At 41.8% G+C, this 20240-nt stretch overlaps 1 protein-coding gene across 1 annotated transcript in view; it reads right to left on the bottom strand.

The window, feature by feature from the left end:
* LOC140731238 (SH2 domain-containing protein 3C-like) overlaps positions 1-10882 on the bottom strand; it is a 203935-nt gene extending 193053 nt beyond the window's left edge. Inside the window, exon 1 of the mRNA XM_073052766.1 lies at positions 10681-10882. The gene's annotated coding sequence lies outside the window, so the exon portion shown is untranslated. The remainder of the gene's footprint in view (positions 1-10680) is intronic.
* Positions 10883-20240: the final 9358 nt, after the last annotated feature.

Here is a 20240-nt window from a genome sequence, read left to right as displayed (position 1 = left end):
AGGTACATAAAGTTTTGAAAGGCGCTGATAAATTAGGTGATCACAGTCTTTTTCCCAGGGTAGAAAAACCTAAAACTCAAGGACAAGGAGTAAAGGTGAGAGGGAAAGATTTAAAAGGGGCCTTAGGGGAAGTTTTTCACACTGAGGGCAAATTGGTATTTTGGCTTATTATTATCGCATGTAGACTAATTCCAATCCAATAACGAGGTGCAGAGAAAAATGTTGTTTAGTATGCCATCCATCATGTCATTACAACAGCGCACTGAGGTTTGTATAAGGGGTTTCCAGCCTGGGGTCCACAGACCCTTTGCTTAATGGTGTCGGTCCAAGGCATAAAAAGGATTGGGAACACCTGGAAGGGAAAGCAATAACAGGATGCAAAATAAAGTATCACAGAGAAAGTGCAGTGCAAGCAGACAGTGAGGGGGCAAGGCCATAATGAGGTACACTATCATCATCATAGCTTGTCACACCAGACAGCCAGCCACTCTAGTGTTGTTTGGTTAATGTTGAGCTGGTCAGTGTCAGCTAAATCAGGTGAGAGCGGGGAGTTGTGCAGAACCTGTTCAAAGTTCTGCACCCTTTCGCCACACTCACAGGATTTGCTGGTCTTTAAACCCCACTTCACCATATTGTCTCTCGTCCTACAAACTTCCACTCTCGCTCTGTTGAGAGTGCACCACTTCCGTCGGTCAAGCAGTGTCCCGTCTGGCAACATTTCTGTGGGGTTTTGCACTGTATTGTTTGGTGGGGTTCTGGCTCCTGTTTGTTGCCAGAGGTCAACCTTGTATGTTTGGGGGGATGTTCCGTGCAGTAGTTCCTCCACTGTAGCAAAGCTTTTCCTCGATTTTAGGCGGTTGGAAACTGGCACACGATGATGTAGTGGGTGCTGTGGATCCGAGTTCTGTTTAACTTTTTCAAATTTTGTTGTAGTGTTGTCTTCGGATCTCTGGGGGAGCAATGCCTGCAAGTCTGTAAATGATGTAAGTGGGTGTGGGACGCAGTGTGCCCGTGATTATTCGGCAGGCAATGGGTCTATTTTCTTCACATAGGCTGATCTGCCCCACACAGGTGCACAGTAGGTGCATAGCAGAGTGCTAGGGCAGTTGATGTAAGTGTGTGAGCATTGGCTCCCCATTTCGTGCCTGCTAATTTTTTCAAGAGAGAATTGAGAGAGCCAACTTTCCCTTGGAGTTTTTGGATGGGGGTGGCAAATGAGAGCATCCTATCCAGTGTCACTCCCAGGTAAACTGGACTTGGATGGTGTTCAAGCTCCTTCGCACACCAGAAGATCTTGAGTTTCTGAGCTGCTTCTCGATCCCTCAGATGGAATGCACACACTTGAGTTTTTGATGGATTTGGGTTCAGAGACCATTTTTCATAATACTACTTCATTGTTTCGAGGACTGCTGTAAGTTGTACTTCAACTTCCTGGAAGGAGTTAGTTTGTGTTGCTCTGCATAGGTCATCTGCATAGATAAACCTGCGTGTGTTAGGAAAGGTTGGTTGGTCATTTGTGTCAACATTAAATAGTAAAGGTGCCAGGTTCTCTCCCTGTGGTAGTCCGTGCTTTTGTGGATACCACCTACTCTTAGTTCCATTCATTTCTCCATAAAATCTATGATTTTCTAGGAGGTTTCTTATTACTTTGTCAGTGGTTTCATTCTTTAACATTTTAGATAATTTCAGTAGAAGGCCTCTGTGATTCACAGTGTCCTACGAATACTGCCCCTGTAATTTGTCGCATTTCAAAGCAATCCTCAATAAACTGGGTTAAGTTCAGGACTTGACTGCAGCAAGAGCGGCCTTGGCTGAACCCAACTTGGTCTGGTGTTAGAAGATCTTCGACTAAGGATATTCTTTTCCATATGAGTCTCTCGTAGAGTTTATAGAGGGTGCAGAGCAAGGGAATCGGTCTATAATTTTTAGGAATGTTGGCGTCTTTATTGGGTTTTAGGACAGCAACAACTTTGGCTCTTCTCCACTTTTTAGGTATTTTTAATGATCTTAGGCAACAGTTAAAAAGGGACAGAAGCCAGTGGAGTGCTTTAGGTCCAAGGTGTTTAAGGAATTCATTAAGAATCCCATCTATGCCAGCAGCTTTGTTGGATTTTAGCTGTGATACTTCATCCTTTAATTCTTCTAGGGTGAAAGTTGGGAAGTTGTTATTCCCATTTGTGAGAGCTGACTCCATCTCCTGATGTTGCTTTTTCTTTTGCCTCCGTTCCTTGTTATCTGGTCGACCATTTAGTATTAGTTGGTGGGCAACCTGATTGGGTGTTATGGCAGCAATTCTCTGTGGTGGTCCATTGTCTGAGTTGAGCTTCCGAACAGTTGCCCATGCCTTCTTACTGCCAATCCTGATATTACGGACCAGACCAAGTGATCCAGTGGGTGGTAAAAGGATAAACCCTCGGCCCACTGGAGATCATGAAAAGGTAGACTATGAGGTCAAGATTTCATCTTATTGTACTAGGAGTCTCTTCAGTTATCTTTAACAGTGGGATAGAAGCAGTGTGGAACAAGCTGCCTGAGAAAGTTATAGAGGTGTGTATGATTGCAATATTTAAAAGATAGAAAAGATTTACAAGATTTAGAAGGATATGAACTAAACATAAACAAATGGGACCAGCTTGGAACGGCATCTTGGTCACAGGGACCAGTTCCCACATTTAGGTCATTGTGGTCTCAGAGTTATGTTTCTTTGAAATGCCCGTTGCCTTGCTGTGTGGCTACGATAAACTTGATTGAGAATAAATGGGAGCTCATCTCAACTCTGCAAAATGGGAGTGAATACAGGCTCCCTGCCCTTGTTGATTTCCTTAAGTCTTCAGAATGGGTCAACGATACTGGGCACATTTCATTCTTTATATTTGATACTGAAAGAGCATCCCCCCTCCCCTTCTCTCCAACTTTGTGACTCCACTGTCCATCACCACAGGAAACTACTGGCTTTGGGGCATCACTCCCCTCTCTGCCATAGGTTGTGGATTCCAGCAGGAAGAGGCAAGGAGACTGAATTCTCACTGCTACCATCGGAAAGAAATTCAGGAGCCTGAGGTCTCACATCACCAAATTCAGGAACATGGTGATGTGAGACCCTTTAACCACCAGGGTCCTGAACCAGCGTGAATAACTTCACTCACCTCAATGCTGAACTGATTCCACAACCTATACACTCATTTCCAAGGACTCATATTCTCAGCATTACTTAATTAACTAATCATTCATTCATTTACCTATCTATCTAACTAACTATTTATTTATTTATTTGTATCTTTTTATTTGCATGTTGGTTGTTTGTCAGTCTTAGCTTATGTGAAGTTTTTCATTAATCCTATTGTATTTTTGTTCTATTGTGAATGCCCACAAGAAAATGTGGGTTGTATATGGTGACATATATGTACTTTGATAATAAATTTACTTTGAACTTTGAATGGTAAGTGCTTAGGTATTAGCTAGAGAACCAGGAGAGCAGCAAGTACTCACAACCTGGGACCCTGTCAGTGGATCAATGATGTAAGACTGTACCTGTGGTGATTTACAGGGAAACAGGGAGATCAGGATTCACTGTAGAAAACTTGTTGGGAAAAGCGGAAAGATTTTGAATTATATCTTGAGAGGCTTCAGTTCTGAAAGCTATCTGCTTACTTTATTGTTTATGCAATTTCTGGGTTTTTTTCTGTACATTGGGTGTTTGATGGTCTTGGTTTGTTTTAATAGGTTCTATTGGGTTTCTTTGTTTTGTAGCTGCCAGGAAGGAGACAAATCTTAAACTTGTATAAAGTATACATACTTTGATAATAAATATACATTGAACTTTGAAATAGCAGGTCAAGTTTGCCTTTAATAGTACTGGTGGGAAACCTACAATGATACTGAACTAATGTTTATAAGGTTAATGCAAAGAAACTTGCAGACATCACATGATCTGATAGTCTGTGAATAGAAAGCACTGGGATCAGAATACCATATGATCAAAATTCTAGGAATATCTCCAACTAGTTTTGGCAACTAAGAATGAACAGAAACTGATTTAGTCCTGCTCTGGAAAACATCCATGCTCTTCTTCTCTGGAGCAGGACAGAACGGGTCATGTGGCGCTACTTCCAGAATTCCTCATTGAGATTGTTCCCAGCTCCTGCCTTTTAGGTTAGCTGTTGTATCGAATGTCTCCTGAGTGCCGCTCATGAGGCGATAAGTCTGTTGTGGCCACTGTGGGGCAAAGTTGGAAACAGCTGGGATCTAAAATATAAATAAGAAGTTAAAATTGTTCTCCGATTGTGGGAAATATGGGAAGCCGTCGTTTACATAACTCTGAGGCTGCAGTGACCCGAGTGTGGGAATATCCACCCACGCGGAGAGGCTTGAATGTAAAATGATCCATGTGCAATCCTGGCTTTAATCTGTGACTAACATTTACAACAAACCAACCCAGCAACTTGCAGATCATGCAAGCATTGTCCCATTATCCTTATAAACAAAGGCTTACACAAGGCACTGAGCACTGTTACATGTAATTTGTTACACACAGTCTGAGTAATCTCATTGTTATCCCACTTGAACTGCAGCTGAGATACCAAAACTGACATTTGTGGAACAGAAATTTAACTTGGATGGCATTAGTTTCGCTCCCTGGTCTCTAATTCTGTTGACATTAAGGATCTGGATATAAGCCACATTCGGCAGGCAGGCTTTTTGCAACGCCGTCCCCTGTGAGAAGCTGGACGCTTCACCACTGTAGCTGATCTTGAGACACTTCGGACCCAAATTTCCAAGTATTCAAATGAGCAGCTGCTTCTCTGTGGAACTGGGAATGATGAGCGAAGAATTAAGAAGGGGGCAGCAAGAAGAACAGAGGCTTTTTAGGTCAGAACAGACTGATGTCCAAATCTTCTCCTATGTCTTATGAATCACAGTCAACTTGAGTCTCTGGATTTCCACTCGTTGTCAGGCAATGGAGGTTATTTTCCAGTGATGTTTTCTTTATTTGATATTTCAATAATAAATTTTACTTATAAAAAAAGTGGACAAAAGTACTGTAATGAACACAAGAGATTCGGCAGATGCTGGAAATCCAGAGCCACGCACCCAAGGGTGCCATGTAGTGTAGAGGTTAGCGCAACACTATTACAGCTCAGGGTGTCAGAGTTTGCACTTCAGTTCCGACGCTTTGTAAGAAAGATCATACATCCTTCCTGTGAGCACATGGGTTTCTTCCTGCTGCCCCAGTTTCCTCCCACATTCCAAATGCATACCGATTAGTAGGTTAGTTGGTCATTGTACAATTGTTCTGTGAGTGGGCTAGGGTTACTGGGCAGTGTGGCTCCTTAGGCCAGAAGGGCCTGCTCCACACAGTATCATAAATAAAATAAAACTTTAAAATGCTGGAGGAGCTCCGCGGGTCAGGCAGCATCTATGGGAAGGAATATAATTCAGACCAAGACCCCTTCATCAGGACTGAGAAATAAGGGGGAAGAAGCCAAATTCACTGCATAAGGATAAGGTGGCCATGAGAGCTCTCAGACACACAGCACCAGTGCAATCCATCTTTTCAGAATGAACTACCAAGACAACCAATGGGTAGTTCAGAACAGAAAGGGCACAACAGCCCCATAAACTAACTGAGGCTTTCAGGCCACAAAGGCTAAATTGTACAGATCTGTGAACTCACTTCTGAGCCCTTGGAGGGGGCACGTTCCCACTGCTTTTATTTCTTTACACACAGCACCAACACCTCTGACTTAAAATATACAAAAGATGCCACACAGCAAGTTAATGCTCTTCCCAGCTGTGGCGATAGTATACAGGCATTCAATTAAAATATTACAGTGCTGTGCTGGAAGTTAGGCTTGTCAGAAATGCACATACTTTGGTCTCTTTTAGGAAAGAGCTTGTAAAAGCCATGGAGAAAAAAAGCAACATATAGAATTAAAAGCAAGAAAGCATTTCTGTTTGCACAGTGCCTTTCACAGGTTCAAGATGTTGCAAAGTGCTTTCAGTTGTAATGCAGTGCAGACACAGGTAGAAACACCAGAGTCAATTTGTGCATAAATAGATTTCACAAGTACCAATGTGATAATGACCACATTTTCTGTTTATGCAATACCAGTCCAGGGATAAATTCCATTCAGAGTTCTTATCCGAACTCAAATGGTCAGAAATTGCTTTGAATAAGTAAACTTGTGCATTAATGCTCAAGATTTAAAAGGAGGTTTCATTTCCCCTGTTTAATGTTTATTATGTAAAGTTCATTCCTGCAAAATTTTAATGCAGCTGCGTGACTGCTTTTAAACACATATTACACAAATGTATGAATCAGGGGAAATGAAAGCCTGAGGGTCCTCTGTAGACGCTAAACTATAATTATTACAGACAGCATCACAACCACAAGGGAATAGGCAGGTGTCCTGCATGAAGGGTTTCACCAATGCTGATTGCAGATGGTTCAGGTACCACCTTACTGTTACCTTTCCCCAAACCTCTGGCCACATAACCAGCAAAACAACATTTTCAGGGAATCATGGAAACTTCCTGGTCAGGAAGTCACTTACTTATTTCTTTTTATTTATTGAAATACATTGTGGAATCGGCCTTTCCAGCCCCTTGAGCCATGCCACCCAGCATCCTCCAATTCAATCCTAGCCTAATCACGGGACAATTTATAGTGACCAATTAATCTACCAACCGGTACGTCTTTGGACTGTGGGAGGAAACCGGAGCACCCGGAGGAAACCCATATGCTCACGGGGAGAATGTTCCAACTCCTTGCAGGCAGCAGCAGGAATTGAACCCAGGTTGTCTGTACTGTATAAAGTTTAGTGCTAACCACAACACTACCATGCTGCACCACTGTCAGGGTCCAGGCTTGCAAATCTGTTTTTCAGCAGAAAGCAGACAACACAAAACTGCCATTCAGCCCATCAAGTCTATTGACCATTGGAGAAGTGCTAGTCAGGCTAATCCCTACTTTGAGAGCTAGTTCTGTGTTCCCACGGGTCAGGATTCTTCAAGAACACATTCAATGTGATGAAGCTTTCTATATCAGTCATCTTTTTTAGGCAGTGGGGTGCAGACTTCTGCCATCCCAAAGGGTGAAAATATTTTCCCATCTAATCCTTCCACCAATTATTAGCAATTGTATTCAATGATTTTTGATCTTTCTGCTAATAAGAAAAATAGGTCTTTCCATATTGCCCTTTCTATTATTTTGAAAATCTCTATTAAAGCTCACCTCCCTACCTTAGATTTCTCTGTTCCTTCTGAAGAACCCTATGCTGTCCAATTTTGCACTTGTTGGTCATGAAAGAAACATCTTTCTGGTTCTGGTAACATCCTTGTAAAGGCCCTTTGCACCTTCTCTGGCTCAATCAAATAATTTCTATAATGCAGTAATTACAAATATATGTGAAATTTGATCTGGGGCCTAATTAGTTTATCTGCTTAATTCCCATGTCATTGTATTCTTTGCCTCAGTTCATTAAAGAAAGGATCCAATATGCCTTTTTAAACATCATATTGATTTGTCCTGTTAACGAAGGATCTGTGGACATCTACTCCAAAGTATCTCTGTTTATCCACACCTCTCAGTATCTTTCCACTTATTATGCTGTATATTCCTTTGCCTTGCTGCGCCCTCTGCAAATTCACCATCTCAGACAACTCCAGATTGAATCCCATTTGCCACTTTTGCGCCCAACTGACTAGACCACCAATGTTCTCCAGCAGTTTAAAGTACCACCCCCCCCACCATCATCAAACATACAGACTATTTGTTTTAAATCATTCTTTGCTCTTCCTCTATATTTCAGCCTACATTATGACTATATGTTGCCAATAGCATGAGAACAAGTACTAAGCTTCCTGGAATCATACTGGAAGCAACATTACCGTCACAAAAAACCCTGCCAACCATTGCCTTCCACTTCTTGCTATCGAACCAATTTCAGATCTAATTTGCCTGTGACCCTGACAGCAGATCCAATTGTCTTTTCTGGACAAGTATACTGGATCCCGACAAGTCAGAATGAAATGAATTCTCTTCTCTCCAGATCTTTTGCTAATGAATTAAAATCTGACATAAGTAGTTTCTGACCCAGTCAGAAATATAGACGATACTCTACTCCATCCTCCCAAACTGGCACTCTGTGGGATCCATGATCTTAATTGCTTCATTAATGGCATTGTGTCTTCAGGTACAAGATCCTAATTTCCCTATTTCCCTAAATTGGGTGCAAAACTCTGGAAAGCTCTGAAATTCCCTGTAAACCTTTTATTTTTATCTTTTTAGACAACCCTCAGAACGTACATCCTATATCATAATTTTGGGATGTCCTAATGTCTGACTTAGATTATTTACTGCCCGTTACGCCGCTGGTGTTTTGGGCAGCAATGAAGGTTCTCCATCTCTGGTGGTGTTCAGGGCTTCCTTCGTCATGTCAGTAGTTCCCTCTCCATTTTCATTACTGTCAGTCATGCAAGTCCCAGGAATACCGTCACACGCAGATATAAAAGGTTTTAAATTGCTGTTTCCATAACAATTTTGTTTTACCAGTCAGGGTTGTTAGCCCTGAGCTGAACCCCTGAACCTGGAGGACTGGTGGACCACTCTTAGTCTGGCCTCTACCCTTTGACCTGTTTGACATGGGTGAACCTACCAAGAGCAAAAGCATAAAGCCCTGACTCCAGCCACCATCTCTGGGTCATTGAAGCACGCAAGCCTCCAAACCCAACGACAAGGTTGTGGTGCTCTTTGAGGCTGACTTAGATGTTAGATTTTTATTGAATACACTCATGCCATCTTGCAAACCATTATTAGGGTATCTTGTAACTTATTCTATTCCAGGACCTCAAGTTGTCTGAATAGATTTCAGCACAAATAAACATTGGGAAAGTATTGTCACATTTGTTTTGCAGGGGAAAAAACACAAACAGTTGTCTGAAAATTGATGCAAACAAAATATAATCAGGCTCACAGTCTCCCTTCTCTTTTTGGCATTCCCCTGAGGTTAGGCATGATCTGGATATATATACTGTATGTACTGAATGACAACAGTTGTTTAAGTTCACAAAGTAGTTGGCTATATGAAACATTGAAAATTGTTGTCACCTGGTGTGCCTTAAGTACTGTAAATAGATCTGGGAAATCTTTGACTAGGAGTGACATGCTTGGCTTTGGTGGACATAGAGCTGAGTAATGGAAGTATTCCTAGATTTAGATATTAATGTCATTAGAAAGCAAGGTTAAGGAAGAAAAGTGAGGTGATCCGAATGGAGCATTAAAGATTATGGAGGATTCTGATACCAAATGACTCAAGCTAAAATATGTAAATTTTGGAACAAGGAACAAGAGATACACAAAATTTTAAGGAGTGTAGATAGGGTAAATGCAAGCAGGCTTTTTCCATTGAGGCTGTGTGAGACTGCAACCAGAGGTCATGGACTAAGGGTGAAAGGTGAAGTGTTTAAGGGAAACATGAGGACAATCTTCTTCACTCAGGTGTTGAGAGTGTGGAATGAGCTGCCAGTAGAAGTAGTGAATGCGGGTTCAATTTCAACACATGTAAGAGAAAGTTGGATAGGTACGTGGATGGGAGGGGTATGGAAGGCTATAGTCCGGGTGTGGGTCAATGAGACGACTCAGAATAATAGTTTGGCACAGACTAGATGGGCCTAAGGGCTTTTCTATGCTGTATGAATCTATGACTCTAAGAAGAGGAATTTTATTTTGCACACAGATAATAAAGTGATGCAATAAGCTAGCAAATTCTAAAAGCAGCTGGATTCAAAGGAGAACACAGATTTAGAGATCAGACAGAGAGGAATAATTGGACCTCATGGCCTGTCCCTGATCTTAAGTGTTCTTATGTAATATATATATCCCAGTAATCATGCTCTTCAATGGTCCAACTGTTCCTTTAAGAATAGTGGGTACTGTATGTGGGAAAGTGTTTCTCCATTAGATGACAGGAAGTATTGGAGCTGCTGAATTTCTTACAACTAAGCCTAATGTACTGCAACTAGGGGCAGAATAACGAAACAATAGCGCAGTATTTGTCACATAATGGATCCAATATGAAGCTGTACATGAACTCGGCTCATAAAGCAGGGAGCCCCCTTTTTACTATAAACTGTATTGATTTCCATTTAAAATGCACTGAGAACGAACCTGTAATTCATCCAAGGAACGGCTGGAGCTGCAGCGTATCGTTAGACAACCCTCATATCCAATGCAGTAAGCAACTGGTAAAAATTTATTTCTGAGTGTTGCCAGGGTTTGACATTGTGGAAACTGGGACCTTAGTGAGTGGGCTTTCATTGACAGTCATGCCACCTCACATAAGGTTGACTCAGTACCTTCAGATGAAGATTAGAGCAACTTAAAAATAATTAAAATAAAGTAAATCAGGAGACCCTTGTGGCCTAATGATTAGGAGAGCCTTGGGTAGATAGATCACCCTTTATTCCTATTCATCAATGAAGCAGCTCTCCCAGTGCTGACTTAGTAAAATTATATCGCCTTCAAATTGATTTGTTAGATAAATATTGATTACATCCCTTAAAACTAGTTGAACATATCATGAGAGACATACAAACCATTTACAATATTTTTAAAAGAAAGATTAAACTCTACAGCTTGTTGCTAGTTTATACCTATTGATGTTGGTTACTTAAATGTACCTGTGATTGTGGTTCCGTGCCCCAGGTGCGGAGCAAATTCCTCCGTGCCGTTGCTTTCAAAATCATCCAGCTTCTCTGCTTGTCTTAAAAACTGGTTGCACTGTTTAGCAGAGTCAGCTCTCAGGTGACTGGAGTATCTCAGACAGATACGGACAGTGGGTGCTTTGTCTCAGCTCTGAATAAGCCGACCCTCACTGCCACTCCGCAGGAACTCTGGACGTTGCAAGGGGCAGAGGTCAAGTGATGAGAAGAATGCCGAAGGGAGCCAGATAGAATGTTGCAGTCAGAGGGGACAAGACCAGACTGGAGCCGAGGACAGCTCACACAGTAAAGGCTTGTTGTGGGTAAAGGAGGGACCAACATTTTTAAAGCAACTGGCCATCCAGCCAATCAGATATAGATAGTAATTTTGGAAGGATGGGGAGGGGTGGGATGGATGTCCATTTCTGTCCTGAATTGGGCTCTTTATTCCCATGAAAGAAATTATTTCGAAACGAAGGAATTAGATTTAGTGGTGACAAAAAAATAAGTCAGGACTGCAAGAAAGCTGTCTTTTTCTTGGAAGTGCAGACTTTGCAATCCCAGTGTGTAAATCTGTATTTCTTTTCTTCCATGAGAATATAACCCAGGTTTGTGCAGGCAAATAAATGGCATAAAGATTAAGGTGTGGAAATAACCAGAACCAACAGTAAAATTTTAACTTCTGCCTCCACTTTATATTTACAATCAGAAATACAATGAACAGTGCAACCTCTGGAAATCCGACGAAACAAACCAAGACTGGCAGTGTAGACCCATCTATTTTAGCAGAGGGAAACATTCTAAGTTTGTGCTGAAAGATTAGAGAAGCAAGAATTTTTTTTTTAAAGATGAGGAAGGCTGAAGATGCTGGAAATCCAAAGCAACGTACACAAAATTATAGAGGAACTCAGCAGGTCAGACAGCATCTATGGGAAAGAGTAAACAGCTGACATATTGGGCCAAGACCTTTCTTCAGGACTGGATTTTTCTTTACCTTGTACTGCTAAAGATTTAAGAACTTCTGAAGTTTTTTGGTAGCACAGTTCAGTAGGCTTGGGCAGAGAAAATCACTTGATAAATGAAGACAACTGATGTCAAGGTTGATAAACCAAAAACTGGAAATTTCTGAACATGAATTTCCACTTTTGTGCCTCCTCTGTACCTACTCTGATGAGAAATCAATTAAGTTGTTTCAAGTTTCTTTAAACTTTGGTCATGTACCCAAGAACAGTAATTCTTCCTAAACCATTATATTGATATAGTATTTTTCAGGGCTGCTTTTCTACCTACACGAGCTCTACCAGTTTTCTGTTTAGTCAGGTTACCACATCCTGGATGAATGCTCTCTTGTACAGGCCTCCTAAAGGCAGTCTTCAGATAACAGAAATTGTTGGTGAGGTTAGCTATCACAGCCATAGGTCACTGGTGACAATATTAATGATAATGCCAGTAAAGGAAAGGTTAGAATGGCTAATGTTGGTGACAATCTAGCATCAATTGAATAGAAGTCTACTTTCTCTATTTTTTCATAAATTGGGGATTTATATTATTTCTGACTCTTGCTGCTCTAATATAACTAGTTCAAAGTAAGTAATACCACCAACATGAAGACAAGAATTGCTTATCCCTCAGAATGGATGTTGTGACTTCAAGGATCAGTGCATTTTTGCTAATTTATTTTCTTTTCACCTTCTGAGTAAAATGAAACGCACAATACCTTGAGGATTTCGGTGGGTTTTGCCACCAACATCTGCCTCCGCTCCACTTCCATCTCCTGTGGAACACGTGGGAATGTCAGGAAACCTTATTTCCTGCAGTGTAAGATAATGGGAGGGATTTGATAGAGGTATACAAAATTATGTGGAGTGTGGATAGGGTAAATGCAAGCAGGCTTTTATCACTGAGGTTGGGGAAGACTAGAACTAGAGTTCATTGAATTGAATTGACTTTATTACTTACATCCTTCATATACATGAGAAGTAAAAATCTTTACGTTACATCTCTGTTCAAATGTGCGATGTGCAATTATAGTAATTTATAAATACTATCTACAACAGGATAATCAATATGACATAGAAATACAGTTACATCAGCATGAATTAAGCAGTCTGATGGTCTGGTGGAAGAAGCTGTCCCGGAGCCTGTTGGCTCTGGCTTTTATGCTGCGGTACCATTTCCTGGATGGTAGCAGCTGGCATAGATTGCGGTTGGGGTGACTCAGGTCCCCAATGATCCTTCAGGCCCTTTTTACACACCTGTCTTTGTAAATGTCCTGAATAGTGGGAAGTTCACATCTACAGATGCGCTGGGCTGTCCACACCACTCTCTGCAGAATCCTGCGATTGAGGGAAGTACAGTTCCCATGCCAGGCAGTGATGCAGCCAGTCAGCATGCTCTCAATTGTGCCCCTGTAGAAAGTTCTTAGAATTTGGGGGGGCCATACCAAACTTCTTCAACTGTCTGAGGTGAAAGAGGCACTGTTGTGCCTTTTTCACCACACAGCCAGTATGTCCAGACCACATGAGATCCTTGGTGAATTTTATGCCAAGGAACTTAATGCTGAGTTAAGGGTTAAAGGTGAAATGTTAATAGGGAGCATGAAGGGATCTTCACTGAGAAGGTCATGAGCATGTGGAATAAGCTGCCACTGCAAGTGGTGTATTTCGAGTAAGTAGCAAGTAGCTCAATTTCAACACTTAAGAGAAATTTGGGTAAGTACATCAATGGGAGGGTTATGGTGACCTATATTCCAGTTGAAGGCCACTGGGACTAGGCAGATTAATAATTCTGCGCAGAATGGTTTTCATTCTAGAACTATAATTCTAGTTTCATCCAACCTCAGTGGAAAAAGCCTGCTTTCATAAGAACATAAGAAATAGGAGCAGGAGTCGGCCATCTGGCCCATCAAGCCTGCTCTGCCATTCAATAAGATCATGGCTGATCTGGCCATGGATTCATCTCCACCGACCTGCCTTTTCCCCATAAACTTTAATTCCCCTACTATGCAAACAAAAATTTACCCTATCCACACTGTTCATAATTTTGTACACCTCTATGACTCTAATATGGTGGTGACTTGGATGCACCAGGACTCATTTTTATTTCTAAGAGCTACTGCACAAATGGCACAGCCATTGTTGGTCTCTTGCAAGGCAAGGGTAATGGGATTGAAAAGATATGGACTCCCTAGGAAAATAGATGAATTTCCATCTGAGCAGTTCCTCCCAACTAGTTGAGTGCTCATTCCCCATCCCGTCTCCAACATAAGCCGTAGGATCAAGTCCTGAGGAATCCCAGGACTATGGTCTCCAAATAAGGTAATGTCTATGGCTGCTTCTCATCCAAAGATCCATTATACTCTTGTGAAGCTTGGCAGGAGACAGCATGAACAACCAAACCCAATCATGCCCTTACCTGCATCCGTAAGTAAGAATTCCGGGGAGAATTCTAAAAGTGGAGCTTTTACCTAGTTTCTTGTTATAGAGCACTACAGCATAGAAGCAAACCCTTTCACCCATCTAGTCTGTGCTAAACTAATACTCTGCCTAATCCCATCAACCCACACCTAAACCATAGCTCTTCACACCTCTCCACCTATGTACTTATCCAAATTTATCTTAAATTTGAGATGGAGTTCAACCCAGATAAGTGTGAAGTGGTTCATTTTGGTAGGTCAAATATGATGGCAGAATATAGTATTAATGGTAAGAGTCCTGGCAGTGTGGAGGATCAGAGGGATCTTGGGGTACGAGTCCATAGGACGCTCAAAGCAGCTGTGCAGGTTGACTCAGTGGTTAAGAAGGCGTATGGTGTATTGGCCTTCATCAATCGTGGAATTGAATTTAGGAGCCGAGAGGTAATGTTGCAGCTATATAGGACCCTGGTCAGACTCCACTTGGAGTACTGTGCTCAGTTTTGGTCGTCTCACTACAGGAAGGATGTGGAAGCCATAGAAAGGGTGCAGAGGAAATTTACAAGAATGTTGCCTGGATTGGGGAGCATGTCCTATGAGGATAGGTTGAGTGAACTTGGCCTTTTCACCTTGGAGTGAAGAAGGATGAGAGGTGCCCTGATAGAGGTGTACAAGGTGATGAGAGGCATTGATCGTGTGGATAGTCAGAGGCTTTTTCCCAGGGTTGAAATGGCTAACACGATAGGGCACAGTTTTAAGGTGCTTGGGGAGTAGGTACAGAGGAGATGTCAGGGGTAAGTTTTTTACTCAGAGTGTGTTGAGTGCGTGGAATGGGATGCCGGCAAAGGTGATGAAGGCAGATACGATAGGGTCTTTTAAGAGACTTTTAGATAGGTACATGGAGCTTAGAAAAATAGAGGACTATAGGTAAGCCTAGTAATTTCTCGGGTAGGGACATGTTCGGCACAACCTTGTGGGCCGAAGGGCCTGTATTGTGCTGTAGGTTTTCTATGTTTCTAAATGAGAAACTTATTTATTTATATATTTATTGAGATACAGCACGACTAGGCCCTAATGGTCCCTTGAGACATGCTGCCCAGCAGTCCCCCAACTTTAATGCTAACCTAACCATGGGACAATTCACAGTGACCGATTAACCTACCAATTGGTACGTCTTTGGACTGTGGGAGGAAACCGGAGCACCCGGAGGAAATCCACATGGTCACAGGGAGAATGTACAAACTCCTTACAGGCAGCAGCAGGAATTGAGCCCCAGCTGCCTGTACCGTAAAGCATTGTGCTAACCACACTGCACTACCATGCTGCCCAAATCCACATTCACCACTTATGCTGGCAGGTTGCTCCACATTCTCACCACCCTCTGAGTGAAGAAGTTCCCTTTAAATATTTCAGCTTTCACTCTTCACCTAGGACCTCTAGTTCTAGTCTCACCCAACCTCAGTGGAAAAAACTGGCTGACATTTACCTTATCTCATAATTTTGTACACCTCTATCAAATCTCCCCTCATTCTCCTACGCTCTAGAGAAGTCGAGGGAACTGAGAAGATTTTTGAATTCTTCATTTGCTGTGTTCATTGAGGTCAGTTAACTTATCGTAGGGAGTGGATCAGTCTTGTGCCCTTTCTGTGCAAATGTCAGATGTTCAATCAACAACCCCATCACCATCAATGCCACCACCAATGCAATTTCCCACCCACCACCTCCTGAGCTATCAGCCAAATCTTCAGGATGTGTCTAAGCTTCTCATTAGTAAGTTTAACAATTCCAGTTGTTAAATTCTTCTACTCTTTAATTAATACTCCTTCATGAGTTAATTAGCCTCAGGTTATCATAGCCAAAGTGTAACACATCCACAAGGAAAGTGTTTAAATGAACACCTCAGTTCTCATGCTCATTACATGGCTGCCTGCTGAATAAAATGTGGTAATTAGCATTTACATAGGACTCTGTAGCAGTAATTAGTCAGAAAGCTACCTATTAATTTGCCTGAGGTGTCTCAATTGGTTATAAGTTCATAGTTTTAACTTCCGTCTTTCTTTTTTTTAAATCCCATGTCATATCCCAGACTTTCTCCTCTCTATTCTGTGCGATCACTCGAGATGAGCATGATGTTCTCCTGAGGGGTTGTCTATTGGTGAGATTTCAGGTAGCTGTGGTGGCCGATCCAGAATTCACATAATCCGAGATGTTAGGGTGGATTCCCTTAATGGAGAGCACGTGTGTGACTTTGTTTAACGTGGGGAGGTTGATGCATAGTCACCATAACGGTCCTTGGCCCAGTGACATGGAATGCATGGACTGGAGACCCTTCAGTGCTGCAGCCTTCCTCCATCTTCACTGCCATTGTGATTTTTCATCTTCTGCCAGCTCCACCATTGAGGCCTTGATTGGATCACCCTTCCCTGTGCTCCCCCCCTTGCCTTTACTGCCATGGGTGACTCTACCAAAAGCTAAGCACCAGATGGCTAAACTCTTGGGACCTCAGGAACTCACGAGGTTCTCCACGACCACAAGGTAACATTTGTCAGAGAAGATACATTGTACAGTTACAATTGGTTCCAGTTGCCCCTGAATGTCTCACCCAATTGGCCATTGTTTATTTCATTTGATCTGCAAAATTAATTTTGGTAGACAATCCAATCAATGGACATATCAGGCAAGCTTAATCTTAATATCTCTATACCACAGATTTTCCAACAGTAATCATTGAATAGAAAACAATAGCAATTCTAGCTTTCTCTCACTTCATAGAGGAAAATTTAGATTGACCTTCCATGTTAGTGGCCAAGACAAGCCTTGTGACTCAGGACTTACTGGAATTAGTCAGTGTTGCTGGAAACTAGTGGTTGAATCACAAATCTACAGTTGAATTATATCTTGAAAGTGACTGCTCAACTCAAACTTTTAGAATGGGTAACTTGAAGTTCTCTCCCTGGATAAATCAGGAGAGAGACTGAAGTTGGGGGAAAAAACATTTAGAAAGGGGTTTTAAATGGGACCAAGGCAAAGTAAGGTGACCAGTTCATGCTTGTATGGTTTCAAAGTTTGAACAACATTTATCATGTATTGCAAAATTAGAATCATGAGTTGTTCGAGCAAGCAGAGAATACATGTCCAGGAACATGATAAGTCTCCATTCAGACTGGCACTTTGAATTCATCATCCAGCAAAGTTTATAACATAAGGATTAAGACTACAAGACATAGGAATAGAATTAGGCCATTTGACCCTTCAATTCTGCTCTGCCATTTCATCATGGCTGATTCATTTTTCCTCTCAACCCCATTCTCCTGCCTTCTTCCCGTCACGTTTGACACCCTTATCATACCAGCCTCTGCTCTAAATATACCCAATGACTTAGGCTGCACAGGCATCTATGGCAATCAATTCCACAGATTCATCGCCTTGAGGACGCGCAGCCTCCAATACTCCCTGGATGATCGACCTAAAATATATGGAGCTCCATGAATAGAGGATGATATTACCTTCCCACAGTATTATTATCTTTTCTTTATCTAATTTTAGATACCTACTTACTTATAACCATATATAACCATATAACAATCACAGCACGGAAACAGGCCATTCCGGTCCTCCTAGTCCATGCTGAACTCTTAATCTCACCTAGTCCCACCTACCCGCACTCAGCCCATAACCCTCCACTCCTTTCCTGTCCATATACCTATCCAATTTTACCTTAAATGACACAACTGAACTGGCCTCTACTACTTCTACAGGAAGCTCATTCCACACAGCTATCACACTCTGAGTAAAGAAATACCCCCTCGTGTTTCCCTTAAACTTTTGCCCCCTAACTCTCAAATCATGTCCTCTCGTTTGAATCTCCCCTACTCTCAATGGAAACAGCCTATTCACGTCAACTCTATCTATCCCTCTCAACATTTTAAATACCTCGATCAAATCCCCCCTCAACCTTCTACGCTCCAATGAATAGAGACCTAACTTGTTCAACCTTTCTCTGTAACCTAAGTGCTGAAACCCAGGTAACATCCTAGTAAATCGTCTCTGCACTCTCTCTAATTTATTGATATCTTTCCTATAATTCGGTGACCAGAACTGTACACAATATTCCAAATTTGGCCTTACCAATGCCTTGTACAATTTTAACATTACATCCCAACTTCTGTACTCAATGCTCTGATTTATAAAGGCCAGCGTTCCAAAAGCCTTCTTCACCACCCTATCTACATGAGACTCCACCTTCAGGGAACTATGCACTGTTATTCCTAGATCTCTCTGTTCCACTGCATTCCTCAATGCCCTACCATTTACCCTGTATGTTCTATTTGGATTATTCCTGCCAAAATGTAGAACCTCACACTTCTCAGCATTAAACTCCATCTGCCAACGTTCAGCCCATTCTTCTAACCGGCATAAATCTCCCTGCAAGCTTTGAAAACCCACCTCATTATCCACAACACCTCCTACCTTAGTATCATCAGCATACTTACTAATCCAATTTACCACCCCATCATCCAGATCATTTATGTATATTACAAACAACATTGGGCCCAAAACAGATCCCTGAGGCACCCCGCTAGTCACCGGCCTCCATCCCGATAAACAATTATCCACCACTACTCTCTGGCATCTCCCATCTAGCCACTGTTGAATCCATTTTATTACTCCAGCATTAATACCTAACGACTGAACCTTCTTAACTAACCTTCCATGTGGAACTTTGTCAAAGGCCTTGCTGAAGTCCATATAGACCACATCCACTGCCTTACCCTCGTCAACATTCCTCGTAACTACTTCAAAAAATTCAATAAGGTTTGTCAAACATGACCTTCCACGCACAAATCCATGCTGGCTACTCCTAATCAGATCCTGTTTATCCAGATAATTATAAATACTATCTCTAAGAATACTTTCCATTAATTTACCCACCACTGATGTCAAACTGACAGGTCTATAATTGCCAGGCTTACTTCTAGAACCCTTTTTAAACAATGGAACCACATGAGCAATACGCCAATCCTCTGGCACAATCCCCGTTTCTAATGACATCTGAAAGATCTCCGTCAGAGCTCCTGCTATCTCTACACAAACTTCCCTCAAGGTCCTGGGGAATATCCAGTCAGGACCCGGAGATTTATCCACTTTTAAATTTCTTAAAAGCGCCAGTACTTTCACCTCTTTAATTGTCATAGGTTCCATAACTTCCTTACTTGTTTCCCACACCTTACACCATTCAATATCCTTCTCCTTAGTGAATACCGAAGAGAAGAAATCGTTCAAAATCTCTCCCATCTCCCTCGGCTCCACACATAGCTGACCACCCTGATTCTCTAAGGGACCAATTTTATCCCTCACTATCCTCTTGCTTTTAATATAACTGTAGAAGCCTTTCGGATTTACTTCCACCTTATTTGCCAAACCAAACTCGTAACTTCTTTTAGCTTTTCTAATCTCTTTCTTAAGTTTCCTTTTACATTCTTTATATTCCTCGAGCAATTCCTTTACTCCATGCTGCCTATATCTATTGTAGACATCCCTCTTTTTTCGAACCAAGTTTCTAATATCCCTTGAAAACCATGGCGCTTTCAAACCTTTAACCTTTCCTTTCAACCGAACAGGAATATAAAGATTCTGTACCCTCATAATTTCACCCTTAAATGACCTCCATTTCTCTATTACATCCTTCCCATAAAACAACTTGACCCAATCCACTCTCTCTAAATCCCTGCACATCTCCTCAAAGTTAGCCTTTCTCCAATCAAAAATCTCAACTCTAGGTCCAGTCCTGTCCTTCTCCATAATTATATTGAAGCTAATGCTATTGTGATCACTGGACCCGAAGTGCTCCCCAACACATACATCTGTCAGCTGACCTATCGCATTCCCTAACAGGAGATCCAACACTGCCCCATCTCTAGTCGGTACTTCTATGTATTGTTGCAAAAAGCTATCCTGCACACATTTCACAAACTCTAAACCATCCAGCCCTTTTACAGAATGAGCTTCCCAATCTATGTGCGGAAAATTAAAATCTCCCACAATCACCACCTTGTGTTTACTACAAATATCTGCTATCTCCTTACACATTTGCTCTTCCAACTCACGCTCCCCATTAGGTGGCCTA

The sequence above is a fragment of the Hemitrygon akajei genome, chromosome 7 (genome assembly GCF_048418815.1).
Source record: "Hemitrygon akajei chromosome 7, sHemAka1.3, whole genome shotgun sequence".
NCBI lineage: Eukaryota > Metazoa > Chordata > Chondrichthyes > Myliobatiformes > Dasyatidae > Hemitrygon > Hemitrygon akajei.
The sequence above is the reverse complement of the archived record's forward strand: the minus strand, read 5'-3'. Positions and strand labels throughout refer to the sequence as shown.